The 16,999-nt window shown below is 42.4% G+C and overlaps 1 protein-coding gene across 1 annotated transcript in view; it reads right to left on the bottom strand.

Annotated features, from left to right (window-relative positions):
- The window catches only part of LOC138165306 (disabled homolog 1-like), a 484,798-nt gene that overhangs the window by 293,308 nt on the left and 174,491 nt on the right, over window positions 1–16,999 (bottom strand). The window lies entirely within an intron of this gene.

The raw sequence follows: 16,999 nt of genomic DNA, 5'->3' as shown, positions 1-16,999 counted from the left end.
TCTCTCTCTCTCTCTCTCTCTCTCTCTCTCTCTCTCTCTCTCTCTCATACACACACATACACACACACAGTATAATTCATAATCTGGGGTGACACAGGATTATTTTTAAAACTTCATAACTTTGAGCTTTGGGTAAAATTCCTTCATTTTCTTCTTCCCTGATTTATGGATGGCTCTGGAATGTAGAAGAGGCCTTACAAGACACAGAGGGAGGTCTCCCTTCCCTAGGACAGGCAGCTGGCAATCTGACCAACTTTAGTCTCATCCTTCTGTAGGATCATGTGAAGGTGGTCTCCATACTTTACCTTCTGACCCATAAGATCCTTGAGCACCAGAGGGTTCAAAAGTCCTCTCTATCATAAACCTTAGTATGAGTTCCAGTGAGGGGCCAGGACTAGAGGCTCAGCTCACCCATTCACTAACTCTGCTGCCAGCAGTGGGTCACTTCCACTCCTTCTGCCTTTCTCCTTTCCCCTGTAAATGAGGAAGCTGGATTTATTCATTCCCCAGCTCTGACATTCCATGTTCTAGCATTCTTTATTCTAAGGCACCTTCAAGGGCTGACCTTCTGTTTGCTAAGGTCCAATTCACCTTGAATATTCTATACTCTTCCACTCCCTTCTACATCTAGAATTCTGTATCCTAAGGTCACTACCTTTTCTACCATTCACAGACCACAGAATTTCAGAGCTGGAAAGAACATAATATGCCATTATAGAATCATTCCTGCAGAGCTAAAAGGGACCTTAGACCCTTTCAGATGAGGAAACTGAGGCCTAAAGAGGTCAAGCAACTTGCTTAACATCACACAAATGAGGTGCAAAAGTCAGGACTCTCAAACCAATACTCCTTCTACCATACTATCCTACCTCCATTGAGATATGATCCATCCCATACTTAAACAAGTCTTCACATCCTACCAGATGTGTGATCATTGAGCCTTTGTTGAAGACCTCCAGTGACTATGAACCCAAGAACTCCCAAGATTGTTGGACAGCTCCCAGTAGTAGGAAGTTTGCTCCCTATACCAAACCTAAATTTGTCTCAGAAATCTCTACTCATTAATTATAGTCCTGGGCTATGGGGCCAGGTAGAGTAAAACAAATCCCTCTCCCACACATATTTGACAAACGCTATCCTGTGCCCATCAAGTCTATCACTCTCCAGCCTAAACATTAGAATTTCCCTCAGTTATTATGAATATTGTTGTATTTCTAGTTCCTTTGCCATGCTGTTTACCCTCCCTCTCAATAACGTTCAGATAATAAATGTTCTGCTTGAAATATAATGTCTAGAAACAATTTTTATTCAAGCGTCCCTTCTTGTTTGGTCTATGACTTCATGGATGGGCAAGAGTTAAAAGGAGGGAGGGTAGGCCCTCAGTATTTCATTTCTTCAAGATCTAGGTGAAACCTTTCTTTAATAACAGCAACGATGTTAATGGCTAACATTTATATAGTACTTTTTACATGCTAGGCACTACACAAAGTGCTTATAATTATTATCTCATTTGATACTCACAATAACCCTGGGAAGTAAGTGCTATTATGGTTCCCATTTTACAGATGAGGAAACTGAGGTAAATAGGGTTAGAGTGACTTGCTCAGGGCTAGATAGCCAGTAAATGTCTGAGGCCAGATGTAAACTTAGATCTTTCTGATCGTCCATCCCCTCTGCCAACCTAGCTATCTATTTACATCTCATCCAGCCTTACACCCAGAAAACAGAACCATTTGCTCGGCCACCTTTCATGACCAAACCCAATACTTTCCACCTCTTCTTCTCAGAAAAGTAATTTTATCATAGTGACAACAACTGCCTTATGGTTCACTCACCATCCTGGGGACATCCCAGACTAAAGGTCCCATTCCTAGCCACCATTCCTCTATATATGCTCTCTCCCATATTAGAACCTAAGTACCTTGAGGGAAGGAATTGAGACAGTCACCCTTTAATATCTGTATTCTCAGTACTCAGCACAATGCCTTACACATTTTTTGGGGGGAGAGAGGCGGGAAGGATTAATAAAGACCTGTGATCTAATTGGTGTTGAAACCTTCCAGGGAAGAAACTCCTTCTTTTAACTGAAATTAGTGTTTGCTTTGCAATTTATAGTTTTACCAAGTTGCCTGGGGTACTGAGAACTAAAGTGACTGGCCCAGGGTCACACAGCCAGTATGTGCCAGAGGTAGGATTTTAACATGTTCCTTCCAAACATTGAGACTAGTTCTCTATCCAATGAACTACAAGACCTCTTCTTTCTTAACAAGTGCCTGCTCCTTCCCTCCTTCATTCATCCTAAGAGCCAAGCAGAATTGCAGTAGTTCTAAAGAAATGTGAGATGGGCAAATTTAGAGACATTTCCACGCCAGATGTTCACATGGACCTGTCTGTGTTCTGTGGTAGATCATTCCTAGCTCATATTGGTCTGATCAGCCACAGTTGGACATATAGTACCTTGACCCCAACATAGTGATGCCATTTTGGTCTTCTTCAATAGTGAAGGACATGGGGTGGCTAGGTGGTGCAATGAATAGAGCATCGGCCCTGGGGCCAGAAGGACCTGAGTTCAAATCCAGCCTCAGACATTGAACACTTAACTAGCCATGTCACCTTGGGCAAGTCACTTAACCCCGATTGCCCTGCCCTCCCCCCTTCAAAAAAAAAACACAACAAAGAGTGAAGGATAGCAATCAACCAACCATTCACCCTTCACTGTGGCAGTCATGAGTTCTTCATTACATGTTTGGAAAGCATGGTACTAACAGCAAAGTAACTAGCCGTACACACATAGTTGGAAATTAATAATATGTGCATTCAACATCGACTATAAACAAATTCATCTGAATCTTCGTTTCGCTGGTGACCATTAAAGTACCTGGGACAAAGCTGGCATTTCATAAATGCTCATTGACTGACTCATTTTGACTCCTGGGTGAAAGTGCATTAATAATTAGCAGCAATTCAGACATGGGGCTGGCAATAGCAAAGGAACCAAGCAACAGAGCCTTTTCCTTTAGAGGGACCTTATAGGGTCAGAAAAGAAAACGATTTTCTTCCTGCTTTGTTCTGCTACAAAGTGAATCATGTTGGGCAAATGGCTTGCATTCCCTAGCTCCTGTACAATGAAGGACTTGGTCTTGTGGTTTCTAGGATGCCATCCATCTCTGACATTCCACGGATCAATGAATGGTATCACTAGCATTGACAACATAAGCATTGCCACACTGTGTCAGATACACGGTGCATGAATCTGCCTGTCCCCTTCCCAAGAAGCAGGTGTCTGTGACTGCCCATGTGTCAGTCAAGGCCAGACGCCTTCTGAGTTTGGTTCTAGCCTTAGCTGATACATACATAATGCCCCCTCCCCCATTTAAAGGGCTATTAACATTCTTCTGATCTTTGCCTGTATCTTGAGCTCCTCATGCCATCCCAGTCTTGGACCTGGTTTCCTAATCCCTGCTGCCTAACTTCCTGGACACTACATTATTTCCTTGACATCTATTACCTATCTGTCTCCTTCTCTCTGGTTTAGGTGAGCTACTTGAACTTGTCCTTGGGCTTAGCTAGACCTCTGACCTTTGCCCTCTCTTGTAAGGAGCTGTAGCAAAGTAAGGGTACTGGATTTGAGGGTCAGAGAGGCTGAATCCTGTCACTGTGTTAACCTTGAAGAAGTGACTTAACACTTCTGAGACTCAGTTTACTCATCTGTGAAATGAAGAGATTAGACTAACTGGCCTCTGAGCTTCCTTCCAGCTGTAAAACTATGATCCTATGATCCTATGATCCTTTGGCCTTTCTAAATTCTATAATCTGATTGTATTTTCATGGCCTCAGATCCCACACCCTGCCCCTTCCTGGCCTTATACTCTAACCAAAGTGACTCTGGATAAGCCAGTTATTCTCTCTAGGTCTCAACTTTCTTATTGAAAAGATGAAAGCTCTTGGAGGTCCTTCCCAGATCTGACACTAGAACACATTTTGTGTTCTACATTTTACATTCCATGTTCTGATCTCCTCAGCTCACATATTCTATTTTAAGAACCTTTTCAGATCTGACACTTTATATGCCAACGTCGTACCAGTGCCCTATGAGAGATGCTTCACTGGCATGGTACAAGGTTGTTAAGAGCTTGGCATAGGTACAAACTTCCCAGTGGAGAAATGATGGAGATGTGCCCTTCAAATTGAGATTACATGGGAAACCTCATTATATAAATGTGGTCGGAGCATATTATAAATGTCGATGTGCAAACTACAATCTTTATGTAATTTAATTTAATTCAATCCAACAAGCACACATCAAGTATCTACCATGAATCAGATGCTGTGGCTCATTGCAAATTCACTTAGTTTCTGCCTTCAATGAGCTTACAGTTAAGAAAGGAAATAAACCACACATACACAACTAAGAAAGGGGATCAAATAGTGTGAGAAGGAAGGGATAAGAGAGGAGAGAAAAAAAGAGGAGAGAGAAGAGGGAGAGAAAAGGGAGAGGGGGAGGAGAGGGAGAGGAAGAGGGAGAGGGAGAGGGAAGGGAGAAATGTTGGCAAAACCCTTTACTAACCTTATAGGAATGTTTAAATCTATGATGCCATGAACCTGGATCACAGAACCAAGAAATAACTTGCTAGAGGCCACAGAGATTAGCAACAGAGTTGGTGCTCAAACCCATGCCTTTTGAATTCCCAGCTCCAGTATTCTCCAGCCATACCATGTTGAAGCTTGTTAAACAGCAGGTAATCTTGACTTTCCCCAGTGGATGCATGTGCTGTTTTCTCAAGAAGAAGAAAAAAAGAGGGAACAAGAGAGCCCGGGCAAGAACCAGCATAAAATATATCCATACACCAACAATGATAGATGCATACGTTAGAGAATTTCCAGCAGACCTGCCCTATAAATTGTCATTTAAATTTGCAATTTAAAAACACTGTCTGCTTTCTTGATTCCGCTGACTGTATACTGGAGACAAATAATGGAATCCTAATAAGCCATGTTTAAATGGCATCTCCAGCCTCTCAGACAGAGAGAGAGGCAGGAGAATTCTAAGAGGGGAAAATAAATCTACCAGGAATTGAGGAGAGGACCAGAACTAAAGAGTTGCACTAATCACTTGATGAGAGATACCGGGAAAATATATTCTCAGTGGTTTCCAAGTTGACTTCTTCAGAGGAGCAGAGCTGGAGGCTCAGCCCCCATCTCACCCAACCCCCACCCCAAAGTCACCAAGAGGGCACTAAACAGTGTTCAGTGTTTACTTTTCAGCACATTAAAACAGATGAACCAAGAAATCACAGCACAGGGGAGCAGATATCAAGTCGATAAGCTGAGGTTAAAAGACTCCAGCTGCAAAAAAAGCACTCAGGCTCCGAGGCAACCATTAGCAGAGAGAAACATGCTTCTTTCTTTGGGTGATGGGCCTGAAGTGTCCTCCAAGAGCCAGGCTTAATTATAACTCACATTGCGATGGCGTCTTAAGGGTGACAGAATGCTTTCATTATAACTTCTCAGCACATGTGGTGGATCTCCCAGCCAAGAAGTGGGGGGTAATAGAGAGAGGACTAGGGTTGGTGTCTGGAAGACTTTGGTTCAAACTCTGCCTCTGACATTCATCAGTTCTGGCTGAGCCATTTAACCTCTCCCGGTCTCCCTTTCCTTATCTATAATGGGGCTATGATGGCTCCTGGACTCATGAGGATCGAATGGGATGTTTTAGCTCATTGCCAGGCACAGAGTTCAGTGCTTAATATCTGTTTGTTGATTGATTGATTGACATAAAATACTTTACAAACCATATGGAAATGGCAGTTATTATGATCAAGAGGCAGATGGTCATGTACAGAGAAGAAAACAAACCACATATACAAAATTATGTCATGTTAGAATGGAAACTCCTTGAGGCCAGGAGCATTCCCAGTATTACACACAGAGTAGGTACTTACAAGGTGCTCAATAACTGAATTAAGAAGAGTGGGGATGCATTATTCCTACCTATGACCCAGAAAATTGACACTGACTGTCTCCAATGCCTGCAATGCTTTGCCTCCTCCCTTCTCCCCACTGGATCTCCTTGGCCTTTCTTCACTCCAAATCCTACTTTTTGTAGGGGACATATCTGGTGTAGTCCCTTGCCTCTGAGATTACCTTCTATCTGTCTTGTTTATATCTTGTATGAAGGAGACAGAGAGAGAGAGAGAGAGAGAGAGAGAAAGAGAGAGAGAGAGAGAGAGAGAGAGAGAGAGAGAGAGAGAGAGAGACAGAGAGAGAGACAGAGAGAGAGAGAAAGAGAGAGAGAGAACCTTGTACTCTGTATGTATCATATAGTACTGAGCTCCTTGACTCCCCTTCAGGCCATGAGCTACTTGATGACAGGGACCCTGCTTCTGCCTCCCTGTGGAACCTGGAACACAGTAAGTGCTTACTGATTGGCTGACTCATACTAGCTGTGTGCTATAGGCAAGTGATTAACTGCTCCATGTCCTAGGAAATATGTGAAGTCTATAACTGACAGACCAGCAGCCAGGCTCTATCAATGGATGGAATTTCCACATCCCTCTACTGAAGGAATCTCAGGTCCATACAACAAAAGTAAGTAAATATTTAACATTAGAATATAAGCTCCTCAAGGACAGGAGTATCCCCAGGGCCATATACATAATAGGTACTCACTATGGGCACATTAATTTGAAGGGGGCCATGAGGTAGAAAGTATAAGGCCCAGAAGAGGGAAACCTGCAGCCTTGAGGCCATATATGACTTGGGTGCAGCTTGTTGATGGAATCCAAGTTTTACAGATCAAGGGGATTTGTTCTGTGAAGTTTGGATTCAGCCAAAGGGCTGCACATGAGTATCCAGAGGGCCACATGTGGCCTCGAGGTCACAGGTTCCCTGCCCCAGTATAAGTGATATGCTCACTTCTGTGGTTATGTAAGGAAACTGGTCCAGAGAGTAGAAGTCACCAGTGCATTCTGGCACAATTAGGAGGAAGAGGAGATCCACCTTGACTCAAAGGCTGGCCCTCTCCCCACTTTGTGTGGCGCTGTCCAAGACAGCACAGGTATGTTTCTGAATGGGAGGTAATACAGAGTATACCACACTCCTAAGATCTTGAGCTGGTGGCTGCAGAACCCCTCTGCTCTATCCTGCCAGCAACTTTGGGATCTCCCAGATTTGAACATTCTCTTCACTGATCCAGATGCCACCCATTCACATCTGTCTGTTCTGGGTGACTCTAGTCCATGACTCCCAGAAGTCCACAGCAGGAGGTCCACTCAACATGCTGGAGCCTTTCTTGATTTTTACTGGGCACTGCAAAGGCCCCTGTGGAGAAGGCCCACACCCACCTGTCACCCTACCCCCACCACATGAGGGGCTATTGCTAAGGTAGCCCAGAACCTGGCACATAACACATACATGCTCTCTGACCCTTCTTCCTAGCACACATTTCTGTAGTGTCGTCTTTGACCAAGCTCCTCATTGACTTAAGAGTCTGCTCCAACGCACCATGTCCTAAGAGATTCTCATTGTTATTTAGCAGGTTCACAGGAGCTGGGCGGGAATTTAAGGGCAACTGAGCTCAATCTTCTTATTTTATAGATGAGGAAACTGAGTCACAGATGGGTTGTGATGTGTGCAGGATCACACATGATAAACGTAAGAATCAGAGAGGTTGGGTCATTTGTCGAGGGCCATGAAGCTAACACGTTTCTAAGGGATATTGGAACTCAGATATTTCTGTCTCCAAACTGGCACTCTGGCCACTTTTCCAGCTGATTTCCTCATTTCTTCAGAGACTATTGTGTCCCATGTCTCACAGTCACATATCAATTCAACCAACACTGATTAAACAATTACTGAATGACACAAATAACTACAAAACCAAGTAATCCCTGATATATGCTTAAGAGAAATTCAAGCTGTGTGATGAGCAAGAGGGCATTGAAGGGTTTTCTGGGATAGGGAGTGTGAGGCTATGGAGGAGGAGGATTCAGTTGGGAGAGTCCAATGGCAGGACATCAGAATCCTCAGTCTTCAGCCAAGGTCAAAAGGTGGTAATAGAGGCAATGCTTAGGCTCAGCCAAGCACCATGGTGTCAGCAAGATCCTATGGCTTTGGAGAGAGGGTCCTGAGCAGGATAGAAACCACAAAAGAAGGGCTGGGCTCCAGACTTTGTGAGAACCATGAACAGAAACTGAGCTCACCCAGCTGGGACAGGCTGAGGGATGTGAATTAATTAGGCCATTGAAACACAGGAGACCCCCAACTAAAGAGAAATGGGTTTACAGATAGAAGCCTTGGGTTCGTATCATAACTAATACATGATGACTGGACCACTGTAAGCAAAGCACTTAATCTATACAGCCATAGTTTCCTCCTCTATAAACAGGGGATAATGATATTTCTAAGAATCACCTCAAAAGGTCATGGTAAGGATCAAACCATGGGAGAGGATTCCCCTGTCACTGAGAATCAGTGAGTACAGAATGAATGTCAGGGATGGTAGAGAATGCTTTTCTTGATGTTAGAGGTGGACCAGGTGATTCTAAGGTGCTTTCCCAATTTCAAAATTCTGATTTCTGCCAAAGGGAAAAAGATAGAAGTTCCCAATAAAGATGGAATCGGTGGAGTTAACCAGGACAAAACTAGAGTAAGGGCAAAAATTCTCCTTCTAACATTTTCAGCCTTGAGATTCTCTGTTTGCAGCATAGCCATGGAAACGACCTGGATGATTAAGGTATATTTAATCCAGTTTCTCTCCCCATAACCTGTCGTCACAGCCTAATAGGCATAGCTACAATTCAGTCTTATCAAAGGCTGTTGGGTGCTGGCTGATGGAGCTATAACATGGACTCTCATTTTATTAGCAAGTTGTAAACTTTCCTGGCGCTATCCACAATCAAGCTACCGCTCATAATTTCAGCCCGCTTCCTGTACACCCATCTATCCATCACCACTCCCACCCAGCTTCCAAGGCCGTTAGCACGCATCACCACATCACTATTAATAAGGAGATGCAGCAATGATCATTTTCCCAATGATAGGGGTCCTGATCTTTTTTAGGATCCTATAATAAGAACATTTTTCATTGTTGGAGATAATTCCCTTTCCCGAGCACATTCGTCAAATGCAGTTTCCAACAGGCCCGTACATCATCCTGAATTACATGATAAGATGCAGGGCTGCTATTCATCATTTGGTGCAACTCTCTCCAATTGAAGAAGCAAGTTTATGAACTGGAGTCCAAGTCCTGCCACAGGGAACACTCACCACATCTCCCTCTGCCAACAGGGAGAAGCTGACAAACCCAAGTCATATCCCCCAAGATGAAGAAGGACAAATGGGGTCCTGTGTATTCTTTATGAAGTTCAATCACATGAATAACTGATTGGAGGTGAATGTATGTGTGTGCATATGTGATTGTGTGTGTATGTCTTTGTGTGTGTGTGAATCTTTGAGTGTTTGTGTGAATGTGTGTATTTGTATGTGTGTGTAAAAGTGAATAAGCCAATAGGATTAGAATGTAGAGTCCAAAGAGAAAAAAAAAAGTCTTCTAGAAAAGATTAGAAAGAAAAAATTTTCTATAGAAAAATTAGAAAATTAGAACCAGGTTAAAGGTTTTAAATGCTTAGAATGACTCTGTATTTGAGCCTGGAGATAAGAGGGCATCACTAGAATTCATTGAGCAGGGGTGAATGATATAATCAGATGGATACTTTAAGAAAAGTGTTTGTAGGTGTTTGTAGGATGGACAGAAATGAGGCAAGACTTGAGGAAGACAGGCCAATTAGGGTTATCACAATAATCCAAATGAGAGGTAATGAAGTCCTGAACTGGCATGGTGGTTACAGGAATGGCAAGTGGGAAACACATACAAGAGACATCATGGAGATGGAAGTGACAAGATTTGGAAACTGAGGGGATATGTTGGGTGAGAGAATAGAGGGTGTGAACCTGGGCAACTGAGTTCTCTTTTGAACATGCTGGATTCAAGGAGCCCACAAGACATTTAGAGGGCGATGTACAGTAGGCAGTCATTACTTTGGGGCTGAAGCTTGCAGAAGAGACTAGGGTTGGATAAATGGATCTGAACAACACTTGTGTGAGATGGTAATTGAATCTATGGGAGCTAATGAGATCATCAAGCAACATGGTACACAGCAGGGGCCGGCAAACTACAGCTTAAGGGCCAAATATAGTCTGCCCCCTGTTTTTATATAACCTGTATTTAAAAACGTAAAATACATTTTTAGCTTAGGGATAAACAAAAACAGGCAGCGGGCCTGACTGCTACCAAGCCCTGGAATAAAGTGAAAGCAGGGAAAGGTCCATGATAGACCCCTGAAGAACAGCCACACAAAGGGCCTAGGCTCAATAATGGATCAGCAAAGGAGACTGAGAAGGAGTGATGGTCAGGTGGAGAACCAGCAGCTAGCAGAGTCATGAAAAGACAGAAGGAAGAGGGTCTCCAGGATGAGAAGATGGTTAACACTGGCAAATGCTAGAGAGAGGTCAAGAAGGTTGAGTGCTAAGACAAGGCCATTAGAGTTGGCCATTAAGAGATCCTTGGCCAGACAAGAGAGCAGCTTTCTTTTCTCTCTCAGATCTGGAGAGTTTTTATTATTATAAACAATACAAATGACAATAATAAATACCATGTAAATAACACTTTAAGGTTTAGAAATCATTTTACAAACATCTCTTTGAGTATTACCACAACTGGAAAAGGGCTTCCAACTCTTTATTCCAGATTCAGAAACTTAGGGAGGGTAGGTGATGGCACCCATAGTCACCGAGCCAGCAACTGTCAGGAGAATGCCACAGAATAAGAGGGGCCCTGCACAGCCATTTAGCACAACCCACCCATCATAACTAACAAAAGGACATCTAAGCAGAGTTAAATGCAGGTTTTCCCAATGCTGAGGCCAAAGGGTTAATTAAATGCTTTTCCCAAGATAACGGGTAAATTTAGAGTTGGGGCTAGAACTCAGGAACTCAGCTTTCCTTCCACTAATCTGTCAAACAACTTGAAGTAGAAAACATCTGCTGTCATCCCAATAACCACACAATGTTGCTTCTTCTTCTGGGGTCCCTCTTCCTTCCTGTGTCGGGGCTCCCAATGCTCTGTCATTCATTTTCTTCTCTTTCCTCTCCTCCCTTTCTCCTTAGAGTCCACCCACCTTCCTGGCTTCCATAATCATTATTCTGGGACTTGCAGAACACCTTGTGTGGGGCTTTCTGGGATGCTCATCATATAATATCGAATACAGCAATAATTTGCATTTGTACCTAACCTACTCCTACGCTGTAAATTCTGGAAGGGCAAGGGCCACGGGTTACCATCTCTCCCAAGCACTGGGCTCTCAACACACTAGTGGGAGCTCAAAAACTATTTGTCAAATGAATGAAGGCGGGAAAATTCAACAAATGAATGAACAAAAGAATCTTTCCTCCAAAACTCTGGAATATTTTGATTGCATGTCTTCAATCAACAAGTATATAAGAGTCTAGTATGTGTCAGACAATGGCCCCACAATGCCCAAAGTAAAACGATCCCTGTCCTACAGGATTTTATGTTATTGCATAGGACACATCACCCTGTTCTACCCTGCACCATTCCCTACTAGATTATGTAAGCTTCATGATTTAGGACTTACATCCTATTCAATCTTATGCTAGGACCAGCATAGGGCCTTATACATGGTGAACACTTGCTAACTTTTTTTTAAACAAATGAATGCTCAACAATCTCTAATGATCTCCCATTTGGGGACCAAAAGATGGACTTGAGAATGAGTGAAAAACCAAAAGCAAAAATCAAAACCTAGGTTCAAATTCTAGTTCCAGAATCTCCTAGCTACATAATCCCAGGCAAGCCTAGTCACTTTTCTAACTGTTTCCTCATCTGTAAAATGTGAATTAAAAAAAGAAACACTTTTAATCTATACCTCATAGGTAAGTCACCCATGAGCTAATACACAGTAGAAACAGAAGCTACCATAAAGATAACAATTGCTGCCTCAGGCTGAAGTCTAACCTTCGTCCATCATTCGAGGCCTGTCCCAATCTGGGCACAATATTCCTCTCTCTTGTATCTCCTCTCATTCACAGATGTCCCGCTGCAGCATGGCACTTCATTGTTCTCTGGGCCCGATTCGGGCACTCCTTCTGCTCTCCCCCTCCTGATGAGTCTTTCCCTTCATTCTGTGCCCAGGCTGTGGCTCACCTCTCACCCAGGCCTCACAGAGCTCTCCTGCAGATCCTGAGACTTACATTTGACACTATTCATCTAGTCCTGAATATAGAGAATTACAAGAACAAAAACTTCATACGTTCTAGGTCCCAACCCTATCGAGGTATCACAGAGACTTCATACATTCTAGATCCCAACCATATCAAGGTAGCCACCATTCCCAGAACATGTCCTGCTCCTTCTGAATCCTCTGTTCTCCAGGACCCCAACATCAGCATGTTTTAACCCTTTCCTTACTTTCATATCTCTCCAGCTCTAATGCCCCCTGAGTATAAATGATTTCTTCCATCCCTGACCAGACTTCCCCTCTACCACACGTGTTAACAATGATCAAATAGACTCTGCCTGAAGACCTCTAGGAAGAAGGAGAAGCCTGGTATCTCCCAAGATGACCCATTCCACTCTGGGACAGCCCTGACCAGTAAATGTGAGTTCAGAAGATAAAACCAGATTTCTCCTAACTCTGTCTAGTGCATCTACCATTAGACAACATTGCCTCTCTGTGATAGGATGGTGGCACTGTCTTTAAAAGTCACTTTCCTTGACCATGAGACAAGCAGCAGACCACCCCTACACCATATGTACTGATGAAAGTCACAAAATATCTATGGATTTCTAGGAAAAACCTGTCCTCTGGATAATCTATAGGAAGAGAGAAATAGGAGTCCCAGAACCCTAGTGGGTTGTCAGAGGGAAGGCCCCCTGGTTATATCAGGGTACATCCAAGAACTAATCTCTCCTCATTCCACATTCCCTTTTCATCCACATTCCCTTTCTTCTTTTACCCTGACTTACCTATATGGTATTTTTTTTTAGAAAGTTTAGACATTTTAGGGAACATTTTCCTTCAATCATTAGAAATGATCCACTTGTGGGAAATGGATTTTTAGAAAGAAAATTCATAATTTGGGGAATGTTCAGAGGAGGGTAACCAGGAGAGTGAAGGGCCCTGAATTTATGCCATTGAGTAATCAAATAAAGGAATTAGGCATGTTTATCTTGGAGGAAAAAAAAATCAAGAATTACACACTGAAAGCAAGAAGATGGTACAATGGCTGTCTATCTCTACTTTAATTCTCCTAATACTTTATTTATTTGTGTACAGGTTGTATTCACCTTCTCCTCCTTCCCCCAGGAGAATACAAGATCCCTGAGGGCAGGGAATGGTTTCCATTTCATCTTTGAATCATCACAGCCTAGCAGAGTTCTGGTACACAGCAGGCGCTTAATAAATACTTGCCATATTGCAGCCAAATGAACGAAAGGAACCCCCATGGCAGTGAGATCTCAGATACATCCATCAAAGTGTCAAAACATGCCCTCTAGGATGGTAAATTACATCCCCAGATGTTCCCAGGCACACATCTGGAAAGGATAAGCAGCTTACTGAACAGCAGTTACAGAGGAGAAGGCAAAATCCTTCTTATAATTGCTGCTCTGAACATCTCAGAGTCCCCAGGCAGGGCTTATACGTGCAACTATCAAAAAAAAAAATCATGTGTATCATTTCCTCCCAGCATTTATGTCACCATTTAAACTTAAAATGAAAATTCTTCCTGAAAATGACCCTGCTGAGTGAGGTATTCTTTAATAAATTAAAGATCATATACTCACAGAAAGGGATGAGGTCTCTATTAGGCCTGCATAATAAAATCTGATGGTCAATTTTACCATAGATAACTGCCTTGTCTCCCCAAGAAGAGCCTCCCCTATCAACTAAGGGGAAATTTATGTATTAACGTAATTAAAATCCTTGATTTCGAAGTTTTCCAGCTTGCAAATCACAGTTCGAGACAGAAGAGGCCCATTAGCTGGGTGAGTTCTCTCCCCCAGCTGTGACAGAGACCGGGTATAAATCTGCCCCAAACAGTGTTGGCCTGCCTGTTTTCCCTAATAAATGTGACTCCTGAAGAAAGTAACCCCAAGATCTCTTTGCTTGAAGATTTACAGTTGGGCCTGTGAACCAAACTCCACTCTGCCTGAGACCGAGTAAGCCTGGCCCACTGACTTTAGAAGCATGGTGTCAGAATGCTGAGAATGTCAGCTTGGCCAAACTGCATGCAATGGATGGATCTCCCCAACAATATCCCTATACTAGTTGGCTCCTCTCGATTCTACCCAAACTCCCCCAGGAGCGATCAATGCTACCCTCCAAAAATAGTCATTTCCATTTGAGGATGACTCTTATTCTTATCTTGACATATAACCTTCCATTTACCCTTTACATACATTGGATACAAGAAGTTTTTTTCATGGTGTCCCTCCCAATAGAGTGTATGATCCTTGGGGGCAGGGACCTTGTTTTTGTCTTTCTTTACATACTCAGTGTTTGCCATAGTAAGTACATAATAAATAGCTTATTAATTGACTGTACGTATTCCTTCCTTCCAGTTAAATGTGAGCACCTTGAGGACAGGGATTACTTCTATTTTTATTTTTGCATTGGCATATGTGCTAATTAAATTATTTTTCATTCATTTATAAGTGCCTGATGAATTGAACTGAGCTGAATTCTTTAGAAGCTCTTTCTTATTCTAGATTGGCCTTCTTTTAAACTTTTCTACCCAAGGTCTCCCACTACATCCAGGTTCATCTCAAGTCGTCCTGATCTATATCTGGCCACTGGACCCAGATGGCTCTGGAGGAGAAAGTGAGGCTGGTGACTCAACATGTACATCTTTCACTCATATCCAATTCACTTGCATGTCTTGCCATCACCTCCCTGATGCCATGGTCCTCTTTGAGAAAGACAGACAAAAAAACACAATAATAAACAACAACAGCCCATGAGTTCTAATTGTCTTCTCTGGTACCAAAAGAAATAAGTCTAATAATTCTTTTTGTAGAGAAGGCAACCTTTTAAATATTCAAAGGTGGAACTTAAACACCAGAGCTGTTTGTTGAACTGAATTAAATCTCCCCTAAGTCTTCTTTTCTCCAGGTTAAATATTTCTCATTTGCAGTTTATAGAGTTGCAAAATATTAGAACTGGAAGAGATTCTAAGGGATTAGCCCGACTAACTCGGGCATTTTATTGATGAAAAACCCAAGCCAAGAGGAGGTAGTTGGTTTTCTCAAGGTCATTAATAAAGTTTAATTAATTTAAATTAAAGATTATTAATAAGGTTTGATTAATAAAGGCTAGAACTCAAATACAGATCCCCAGCACCCCTACAACTCATGACCTCAGGTAAGACATGTTGTCATAAATCACTCCATATGAGTCCTAAGGATATTCTGATTAGAATGCCCCATGCCCTGCCCTGGGAGTACAATGGCTTTTAAAAATTAAATAGACCCAAGGCTGATAGGTGGAGCAGTGAATAGAGCACTGGCCTGGAGCTGGGAGGACCTGAGTTCAAATCCAATCTCAAGACACTTAACACTTACTAGCCATGTGACCTTGAGCAAGTCACTTAACTCCAATTGCCCGGCCTTTCCCCCTCAAAAAAAAAAAAATAATCAGACCCTACCCTCAAGGGGCCTGCATTCCATCAAAATGTACCTAAGTAAATAAACACATAATAAATATAATAATACATTTACAAAGGGCTTTAAGCTTTCCCTGTTATCTCATTTGATCCTTTCAAAAGCCCTGAGATATGTGTTGTTATTACCCATGGAACGCAAAATCTTAGAAAAAGTGAATGCAGAAAACTCTCTTTATATGTAATTGGAAAAATAAAGTACTATTAAGTGGGAGGGGGAAAGTCAGATTATTTGAAGAAACTCATTTTCCCTTTCCCTCCAGAATCACAGAATGACAAGGCTGAAAAGAGCCTCACAATATAATAAAAAGAAGCATTTACATAGCACTTTGCAAAGCACTTTACATAGGCCATCTCATTTTTCTCTCACAATTCTGAGCTGCAGATGTTATTTTCATCCTCATTCTAAAGAAGAAGAAAGTGAAGCAGGCAAAGGTTAGGTGACTTGTCCAGGGTCACACACAATGAGTAAGTTTCAGATTCAGGATCTCCTGACTAAAAGTTCAGTGTTCACTCCACTGCACCTCTAAGCTGCTAAGGGCATTATTCTTCTTACTTTTAATAACAATAATAGAATAGGAATGGGAAAAATAATAATGGCTGAAGATATTCATTACTTGAAAGTTTGCGACATGCTTTATGCATGTTAGCTTGTTGGATTCTCATGAGCTTGAAAAGGAGGTATTAGTATTATTCCCTGTTTTTCAGATGAGGAAATTGAGGCTGAGAAGGGTTAAGTGACTGACTCAGGATCACGCATCTGGTGTCCTGACGCCAAGTTCAGACTTATATCCATTGCACCACTTAGGTGCCTCACAGTTGGAAGGGGCCTTGGAACATAATCAATCAGTCAATTAATACACCATAACTTATTAAGTGCCCATTTTTTTCTGAACTGTGCACTAGGGATACAAAAACAAATCTCTCTCTAATTACAAAGAGTTTTCATTCTAAGAGGAGAAATGTGGGATTGAAGAAGTTGAGGGGGCTGGGGCTGGATATAAAAACCTGGGAGTCATTGGCATAGAAATGATAATGAGATGCTGAAGGAGAGACAGAGAGAGGCAGAGATGAAGAGAGACCGAGGGGAGAGACACACAGAGAGATGAAGAGAGAGACAGAGAGGAGAGAGAGAGTCAGAGAGAAGAGAGAAAGAGGAGACAGGGAAAGAGATAGAGACAAGGAAAGAGAGACAGAGAGAGGCAGAGATGAAGAGAGAGAGATAGAGGGGAGAGACACATAGAGAGATGAAAAGAGAGAT

The sequence above is a fragment of the Petaurus breviceps genome, unplaced genomic scaffold, assembly GCF_028583685.1.
Source record: "Petaurus breviceps papuanus isolate PSGF00001 unplaced genomic scaffold, PetGlider_PUasm1.0 208, whole genome shotgun sequence".
Lineage (NCBI taxonomy): Eukaryota > Metazoa > Chordata > Mammalia > Diprotodontia > Petauridae > Petaurus > Petaurus breviceps.
Note: the sequence above shows the minus strand (reverse complement) of the source record. Positions and strands in the feature narration are given on the sequence as shown.